Source organism: Pinus tabuliformis, chromosome 2_2 (assembly GCF_031772625.1).
Source record: "Pinus tabuliformis cultivar Carrire ecotype Pingquan chromosome 2_2, CPIR1, whole genome shotgun sequence".
In the NCBI taxonomy this organism is placed as follows: Eukaryota; Viridiplantae; Streptophyta; class Pinopsida; order Pinales; family Pinaceae; genus Pinus; species Pinus tabuliformis.
Genome location: NC_142300.1, coordinates 766,233,838 through 766,244,070, shown reverse-complemented (window position 1 = coordinate 766,244,070; position 10,233 = coordinate 766,233,838). Strand labels below are relative to the sequence as shown.

General features: G+C 36.2%; 1 pseudogene across 1 annotated transcript in view; it reads right to left on the bottom strand.

Annotated features, from left to right (window-relative positions):
- Nucleotides 1–8,409: 8,409 nt before the first annotated feature.
- LOC149194940 (IAA-amino acid hydrolase ILR1-like 5) overlaps nt 8,410–10,233 on the bottom strand; it is a 222,442-nt pseudogene continuing 220,618 nt past the window's right edge. Inside the window, exons 4-5 of the transcript XR_016255111.1 lie at nt 8,889–9,017; nt 8,410–8,739 (exon numbers count right to left, since the gene is read on the bottom strand). The product of XR_016255111.1 is annotated as an IAA-amino acid hydrolase ILR1-like 5 (transcript). The remainder of the gene's footprint in view (nt 8,740–8,888; nt 9,018–10,233) is intronic.

Below are 10,233 nucleotides of genomic sequence, written 5' to 3'. Positions count from 1 at the left end.
GTTTCCACCAAAGCTTCAGAAAGGAGGAATTGGTCTATTATTTTGGAAACCTTATCTTCCCTTGTTCTATGATTGCACTGGGTGGGGATGAGTTTGGTTGGTTCCACATCCACTAGCTTATTTTTGACCAACTTTCTCCTGTAAAAATTGGTGATGGGATTCAGCCTTACCCGAGGACCCCAGGATTTAGAGGGACCAAGGGAGAAATTCAAATCTTTGCCTATAATAACAAAATTGGACTTGAAGAAAGATTAATAATGAATATTATCCCATAATTCTTTTCGGTTTTTGGAAAGCCCATACATGTTTATCAATGTGAGGGAGAGGACCAAATCCTTTGAGATAACCTCAACACCCAAAACAAAGCTCATACTCCAAAGATTTATAACTTGGATTTGGCTGGATCTCCAACTTAACTACAAGCCCAGTGGATGGTCCATATGCATATGAGGCCTTGAAACAACACCCCACCAAGAGAGCTTCAAGGCATTTTATAATAGCATCACTACTATCAAGGGTTTCCTAAAGGAAAATGAGGTATGAATCACTAACTTCAACCAATCTCTTAAGATAATGTTTTCTAAGGGGAAATGCTAAACCTTGACAGTTGAAGGAGAGCAATTTCATTTAGGAACCCCTCTAGGGGTTGGCTTTGCTCTTAAGGGCCCCTTTGATGAATAATTGTTTGTTTGTTGCAAGGTTTGCACGAGCTTTCTCCTTGGATTTGGTTAAAAGAGACTTTCTACCTTGGCTTCTACCTTCTGCTGAGAGGGATAACTGCCCCAAACCCCAGACGATGCCTTCCTTTTGGGCTACCACCAGCCGTGATCAAATGTGATAGAGGACAACATTGGAATTAGAGACTTAAGAGTAAGAGGGAACAACTAAGGATGACGAGGAGGGAGCGCCCTCAGCACTTGGGAAAGGACAAACAACCAAAATAAGATGGGGTAAAGAACAAGGAGTTTTACAAGGAGGAAGGGATGCACCAAAAATCGATGTGACCACATATACATTTAACTAATTGAGTGGTAGATTTGGCCTACATTCAATAAAAAAAGGAGGAGATACAAGGGGAAAGGAGTACATCAAGGTACCTTCATGAGATTTGGTTGCATTGTTGGGAGTCGAGGCGCCCTATCGTGATCTCGCTTCCTCTTTTGAGTGGAATTGTCTAACTACATTCTAGCAACGAGGTTTTGGGTTGACCTCTGAAGCCCTCTACACCTGAGAGGAATCCTTGTGCTCGCGATCACTGCTCCAAACCTAACCAGGAGATTTGTTTGCCCTCTTTTGAAAGGGTACCTCACAATCTCTGACCAAATGCCCATGTTGGTGACACCATCGACACCAAAATTGTACTCCTTTATAGTCCAAAGCCAGAGGGCAATCTTCCCCCTGACTAATGTCAAGCTCCCTGGTCAATCCTCCCTTTAGGTCAATATTAATTAAGATCCAAGCCATTGACTTGTCTCTCGTAACCAGATCCAAGCCACTGACTTGTCTCTCGTAACCAGATAAGAGGTGTCATGCTCCAAATAAGTCCCCAACGAATGCCCTATATCCTGAAAGAATGATTTAAAAAAATCAATATTAACTTTTACTTCATAGACTTCAATATATATTATTTGAAAACTAATATAACTAAAATTTATATATCAATTCTCTTTATTTATAATTATGATATCATTGTAACGTTCATCTTATGTTATAAATCATTCCAATATAAAATATAGTTTAAATTAAAAATACAATGATAAAATATTTAGAGTCAATAATATTCATTCACAACTTTCTATATACACAAAAATAACGTTATACAAATTAAATTATATCAATGGGTGCAAAAACTAAGATCTGAGATATTTCTGCTTCTCATCAGTTTTTACTACTTACTTTTTACCCATAAACTTAACATGGTATCAAACACATATCACACACCCACATATAGAATTTTTTAAACATGGAAATTTTTACATCACAATTTTAATACCTCGTGAGTTAAAGTACATCCACATTTGGTAATATTATGCCTGGTAATAATCAGTCACATATTATATGCTAACTCTCCTTGCTCGAGTGAGGCGCGGCACGTGTTGATATCGTCCCACTAATTAGAGTCACAGAGACGATGCTAACTCTCCTTGCCAAAGTGAGCAGAGGAATCTTGCGCGATACTCTTGAACTGACAAGGCAAAGTGCTTTGTTGCTTCAATCATAAAAAAGATCTGATAAAACTTGAATATGTCTCTTTTATTGGAAGTTTGTTCCTACTTTAAAAATGATTGATTCTTATCTACTCTGTACACAATGGTCTCCCATGGTCCAAATACATTTTTGCAATTGTTGCATGTAAATTTTAGAAATCTGCAGTTTCTAAATCCTAATGTGACCCGATTAAAGCATTAAAGCGTTAAAAGCATTAAAGCATTAAAGATCTTAAGCGTTGAATTGGTATATGATGGACGTACCAGATTAGAGTTAAATAATATATAAAGGATTGGGTCCTCTCTCTCCCTGGATATAGTCGCATTCTTCTCCATCAAGAAGCGCATGAAGAAACAGGGCTAGAAAGAGAAACCGAATTCTGAAGAAGAGGAAAAGTCAGGAGTCAGATCAAAGTAGATGGCAGCCATTACATCTTCCGCTGTTAATCAAGGTATGTTGTCTTAAACAATAGATCATATTAAGTTCTGTTTGTGAAATATTCGGTATTGATGATCTTTGGGCTGTTAGTAGCTATATTTTACATTTGGTATCGGAGCCACCAATCAATAACTGAATATTTCCTATGCAATTGATCTGTTCATGGCTTGACGAAAATACGCTGTCCTCTATGGTGACACATAAACCCCATATTTGCGTGTCGGCCTTTTGATTCAAGCGCTTTCATCCAAATGGATTAATCAAGATAACAATACCAGATGCAGCTTGAATTAATGCTTGACTCATTTATGTTCCCTGAACCACGGTGAAATAAGTAGTGGGTATGGGTTTCTCCCCAGTCTAGCCACGTCATGTTTTCATTGATTTCCCTAGGTCGTTGTGTGCACTTATAAAGTGATCCCTCTGTGTATGCATTCGAAAGACTGAACAAATAACCGTTTTCCGTGATTTCTGTTAGAAAAATCGGTTGTGGGGAATGCCCTATATGTTGTGCGATTTGCACGGTTTGTGTGGAGTAAGAGGATTCCGTCATATCTCCCATTACTGTGCCAAGGAAGTCTCCCATCACTCTGGGACCGTCTCCACCATCTATATCGTAAAAGTTAACTGTGTGATTGTCTACGCAATCAACAAATACTCGGCCACATCTTCCGAAGGGACTTCGGATAGTGGAATTGCCACAAACGGAAGGAGCGCAGTCGTTATAAGATGGAAAATATTGTGTTTCATCCTCGTGGGTTAAGATTCGTGATCAATTTGTTCTCATGTTTGTTTTTTTCCGTAATTTGCACAGCTCTATGGCCGCTATTCGGATTCGGTTTTTAAGAGTTTAGTTTTCTGAGTATTGTCTCGTTCTCGCGAAATATTTACACTTTTCGGAATGTTTAGCCTTAAGCATCGTCTTTTTGGTTCGTGTTGTATGTGTCTAAGGCGTAATGATTCAAATTTATTCTGTAAAAAAGGTTGTAAGTGTGCTAATGTTTAAATGAAACAAAAGGCTGCATAAAATTTGCCTTTATCTGTCCTAAAAGGTTTCGTAGTTGAAGATGGACGAATTTCAACAGTTGAAATGCTGTAATTGCAAGTGTTACACTTGCAGTGAAATAAAGAATGCCTTTTCGGAAATGCATGTCCAATCTTCCGGCATAAAGAATCCCGATCCGGTAATGAAAGTCCAATCTGTTGTTTGAATGACGCATTCGTATGCCTTTCCAGTAATGGAAATCCAAAATAATTGTTTGAAATTTTAGGCATAAAAGTAATTGCTCTATGAGATTTATGATTTTGTTAATCACCAAAGTGGTCAAAATCAGAATGTTGTTTTGCATAAGGTATGTGTTATAAATTATTTATGCACATGAGATTTATGATTTTGTTAATCACCAAAGTGGTCAAAATCAGAATAATCATTTAGTGCATAAGTGACATAATGATTATTGATAGAAATTGCCAGTTATAATAATACCAATTAAGAACTGGCGTCACTAATGATAGAACCTGAGAACTTACCCAAAGGAAAGTCTTGTTCTATAACTAGTTGACATGATGAGGTTTGATAGATATTTTGATTAAATAAATATTGATCATCCAAAGATGACAGTTCTATTTAATTGAATATATTTATTACCTACTTATGTTTTGGTATTTAATTATGTTAAGTATAAGATAGTATCTACCCAAAGGAGTGCTATATTATACTATTATGTCTACATCTGAATCGCGTTAGTTATGAGCTTATAGTTATTTCATTTTTGATTTGCAGGTTATCTATCTTTCGTATGTTTTGAATCAAATTTAGTTGAAGTTCCTATTAATACATGGTGGCTTGATACTGGTGCTACAACTCATGTTTCCAACAATATGCAGGGATTTCTTACGATCCGAACCATAAATCCAAATGAAGATCGTTTTCTCTTTATGGGAAACGGAATGAAATCTTCAATTGAAGGCATTGGGACTTATCGTCTAATTCTAGAAAGTGGATATGTATTAGACTTATACAGTACCCTTTATGTACCTTCATTATCTAGAAACCTTATTTCCGTAAGTAAGTTGGATAATTCTGGTTTTAGATGTATGTTTGGATCTGGCTGTTTTGATTTATATAAGAATACTGATAATGTTGGTTCTGGTATTCTAATTGATGGTTTATATAAATTGAAACTGAATGACACTTATGCGAATTCCTTGTTGAATGTAGTAAATAATGTTGGATGTAAACGTAGCAGGTTGAATGAAAATTCTGCTTTCTTGTGGCATAAACGACTAGGTCATATATCCAAAGAAAGAACGATGAGATTAGTAAGTAATGAAATTTTGTCAAATTTGGACTTTAGTGATCTAGAATTATGTGTGGATTGTATTAAAGGCAAACAAACCAAACATAATAAGAAAGGAGCCACTAGAAGCAGCCAGCTTCTTGAAATAATACACACTGATATTTGCGGACCTATGGACACTCCAGCCTTTAATGGAGAAAAGTATTTCATCACTTTCATTGACGATTTTTCCCGTTATGGTTATGTCTATTTGCTTCATGAAAAATCTCAATCTGTGAATGTCCTTGAGACGTTTGTAAAGGAAGTTGAGAGGCAATTAGATAAAAAGGTGAAAATCATAAGGTCTGATAGAGGTGGTGAATATTATGGTAAATATAATGAGTCAGGCCAGTGTCCAGGTCCATTTGCAAAATTCCTCGAAAGTCATGGCATATGTGCGCAATACACAATGCCAGGTACACCACAGCAAAATGGTGTAGCAGAAAGGCGCAATAGGACGTTAATGGATATGATTAGGAGTATGATGTCAGATTCTACACTACCTAAGAATTTGTGGTCGTATGCTCTCAAAACCGCTAACTATTTATTGAATAGGGTTCCTAGTAAAGCTGTTCAAAAGACTCCTTTTGAGTTATGGACTAACAGGAAACCTAACTTAAGACACCTGCATGTTTGGGGTTGTCTAGCGGAAGCGAGAATTTATAATCCACATGAAAAGAAATTAGATTCTCGAACGATCAGTGGGTATTTTTTAGGTTACCCTGAGAAATCTAAAGGGTATGTGTTTTACTGTCCTAATCATAGTCCAAGAATTGTAGAAACTGGTAATGCAAGATTCATTGAGAATGGTGAAGTCAGTGGGAGTACTAGAAGAGAAATAGTAGAAATAAAGGAAACAAGGGTAAATGTTACATTGCCTAGAATAGTTCCTCCATCTACTATTACTCCAAATGTTGTTCCAGCTGTTGTAGAACAGCATGATGATAATGAACAACATATAAATGAAGAAGTACTTCCTGAAGGAAATGACTTACATAATACTGATATGCATGAACCACAACAAGTAGCATTAAGAAGACCTCAAAGAAATCGTAGGTCAGCTATTTCTGATGATTATGTGGTTTATATGCAAGAATCAGATTATGATATTGGAATCAATAAGGATCCAGTTTCGTTTTCACAGGCTGTAGAAAGTAAAGAGTCAAAGGAATGGATTAATGCCATGAAAGAAGAAATGAAATCCATGCAACATAATGAAGTTTGGGATCTCGTTGAGTTACCACATGGCTGTAAAAGAGTCGGATTCAAATGGGTTTTTAAAACCAAACACGACTCTAGTGGTAATATCGAACGGTATAAAGCTAGACTTGTTGCTAAGGGTTACACTCAGAAAGATGGTGTTGATTACAAGGAGACATTTTCTCCTGTTTCGAAAAAGGACTCACTAAGAATAATAATGGCATTAGTAGCTCATTATGATTTGGAGTTACATCAAATGGATGTGAAAACAGCCTTTCTGAATGGAGATCTTGATGAGGATGTTTATATGGATCAACCTGAGGGTTTTTCTGTAGAAGGTAAAGAACAATTGGTGTGTAAACTTAAGAAGTCAATATATGGGCTTAAACAAGCATCCCGACAATGGTATATTAAGTTCAATACCATTATTACATCTTTTGGTTTTAAGGAAAATACGGTTGATCACTGTATATACCTAAAGATCAGTGGGAGCAAGTTTATTTTTCTGGTCCTTTATGTTGATGACATCTTGCTTGCTGCAAATAATTTAAGTATATTGCGTGAGACTAAGGAATTTCTCTCAACGAATTTTGAAATGAAAGACATGGCAGAGGCATCCTATGTGATTGGAATAGAAATATTCCGTGATCGATCACAAGGAATATTGGGATTGTCTCAGAAAGGATATGTCGAAAGGATTCTAGACAGATTTGGAATGAGTAAGTGTTCACCTAGGATAGTTCCTGTACAGAAAGGTGATAAATTCAGTCTCATGCAATGTCCTAAGAATGATGTTGAACGGAAGGAAATGGAATCAATTCCATATGCATCTGTTGTTGGTAGCCTGATGTATGCTCAACCCTGTACTAGACCGGATATCAGCTTTGCGGTCGGTATGTTAGGGAGGTATCAAAGTAATCCAGGAAGGGAACATTGGCAAGCTGCAAAGAAAGTTTTGAGGTACTTACAAGGCACGAAAGATTACATGCTCATGTATAGAAGATCCAATGAATCAGAGGTGATTGGATATAGCGATTCAGATTTTGCTGGATGCATCGATACTAGAAAATCGACTTTTGGTTACCTGTTTATGTTTGCTCAAGGTGCCATATCATGGAAAAGTGCGAAACAGACTATCGTTGCTTCGTCCACTATGGAGGCAGAATTTGTGGCATGTTTTGAAGCCACAATTCATGCATTATGGTTGCGAAACTTTATTTCAGGACTTGCGGTTGTCGACACCATTAGCAAGCCGCTGAAAATTTATTGTGATAACTCTGCAGCAGTATTTTTCTCAAAGAACGACAAGTACTCTAAAGGTGCCAAACATATAGAACTGAAGTATCTTGTTGTGAAAGATGAGGTTCAGAAACAAAGAGTGTCAATCATGCACATCAGGACAGAACTTATGATTGCAGACCCTTTGACGAAAGGGTTACAACCAAAACAATTTAAGGAACATGTTCAAAGAATGGGTCTTGGTTGTATTAATAATAATTGATGTGTGACATTCTGAGCTCTTTTATGTGTTTCTGATATACAATTATGTGTCTCTTGTTTTAATGTAGTAGTACGTATTTTATGTAATTTTAAACAAGAAAGAGTCTTATAAAGATATTATGTTTAATCATTATGATATAAGACATTATGTGGACCATTATGCTGTTTTATATAAATTATGAGTATGAATTGATGGTTTGCTGGTATTGTAGTATATGGAAGGAATTGCATTGAATTAATAGTGCACAACCGCCATAAATCTCAGCGATTTATCATAGTATGATGTTCAACGCTTAATATTATGAATAGTCGGGTCAAGTGGGAGAATGTTAGAAATCTGCAGTTTCTAAATCCTAATGTGACCCGATTAAAGCATTAAAGCGTTAAAAGCATTAAAGCATTAAAGCATTAAAGATCTTAAGCGTTGAATTGGTATATGATGGACGTACCAGATTAGAGTTAAATAATATATAAAGGATTGGGTCCTCTCTCTCCCTGGATATAGTCGCATTCTTCTCCATCAAGAAGCGCATGAAGAAACAGGGCTAGAAAGAGAAACCGAATTCTGAAGAAGAGGAAAAGTTAGGAGTCAGATCAAAGTAGATGGCAGCCATTACATCTTCCGCTGTTAATCAAGGTATGTTGTCTTAAACAATAGATCATATTAAGTTCTGTTTGTGAAATATTCGGTATTGATGATCTTTGGGCTGTTAGTAGCTATATTTTACAGTAAAGCCGCTCTGAGGGGAAGCACTTCTTCATCTAAGAAAAAATGAGGAGAATGAACTGAATGGATTAAGCCAATGCTCTCATTTGTCACACCAATCCCAAGTAAAGCACCCAGTATTATCTGTGTATAAAAGGAAAAATCTTCTGCTGTCATTACTGGATGTGCACACTTGACCTTATGTGCCCCAAGCAAAATTTTTCCAACCTTTTTAACATGAGTATGCAACTTTTCGTCGTTAACAGTAGGAGAATATTCAGGGTGTTCATCTTCTTGAAAATCAATAGATCCTGCGCACCCATTTACAACAGCCTGCTTCTCTATAACCTTCACAAAATTTAATTGTATCAGATGCTATTTAGCCAATTTTCTTATCCATCAATGGTTTATCATAAAATACATCATTTAGCAGATATTAAAGGAAATACATCATTTATCATCAATGCTAATTTTATCCCACAAATAAGGAAATTTACCTCTTTGACTCTTTTCTTTAGCTTAGCCAGTCCTCCAGATGAAAGGCTCCGTAACGTGCCTCCAAATCTAACTTTGCTTGGAATGATATTGAGTCCTTTACCACCATCCATGAATGTTACTGTCACAATCTTTGTGGACAAGAAAAGTAATACAAGCATTAGGAGTATACATTTCATTACTCACTAAAAAATCAGTGTTGTACAGAGTCATTTAACTGTCAAAACAGTGCTTGTAGTTTAAAATGAATTATTTTAAACACTTTGGAACTTAAACTTCGTCATTGATATGCATGATTTGAACACTCCACTCCCTAAGAGGAAATATAGATATAAAGAACAGACCAATGCATTTATGATGAACGATTGGAGATTTCAAGTAATTTCATGTAAATGCTACATAACCCTAAAATTATGGTGCCCAAGTACTAACCCCTCTCCTCTAAATACTACCAGATTCATCCACACCCCTATATACTAACTAGATTCATTCACAAAGAGATTGTCTTTTCATTATCCTGCATTTTCGGCAGCCTTGGTTTCTATTATGTAATATTTTCAAAGTTTATGTGGGTTATTTTAAAGGTCAATGAGATACCAAAGAGATTATTGGTTTACTTGGCAATAAATCTGCCAATGAACTGGTTTCTTGCATAATCCAAGAAGGCAAAATGTCCAAGTTGTTCCTCATTAGCATTTTATTAGTACTATCATGACTCCCGAAACGAAAATCAGTCCTTCCTATAGCCTTATGAGTTTGGTGCTCAATATCTGAAGGGTGAGTTTTATGATAATTTTAACACATCGAAAAATACCAAGGCTGTTACTTGACGCTATGTTGTCTTGAACAAATCCCAACATCATCGTTAAGGACCAAACTTGCAAGAGCTTGGAGAAATGGGTTGTCCCCAATATTTTCCCTCAATGGGTTCGAATGTGTGCTCAAAGAATTTGTTTGTATCGAAATTTCTATATTCAATAAGACCTGGTTCGTGTTGTCCATCAGCCCACATGTCATTAAGGATATGATCTCTACACCCAGGGAGAATGTCCCATCGGGAGTTGAGGCTCAGTCTTATGTTTCATACCCTCAATGTGGCTTCATGGGAAGATATGTTTAAAATATTCCTGGCAATCAGATAGTTTCAAACAAGTACCCACTATTTCAAGTTAATATTTAACGGTTAGGTTTTAAGATTTTTTCCTATGTTGTTATTAATCTAGGAGAGGAACTATAACCAATGTAAATCCATCTTAACTCCAAATCTATTAATTACTGAAAGAGATTAAAAAATAATTAAGATGCAAATTTCTCAATATTTAAAAAAATTAAGATAAACATACATTG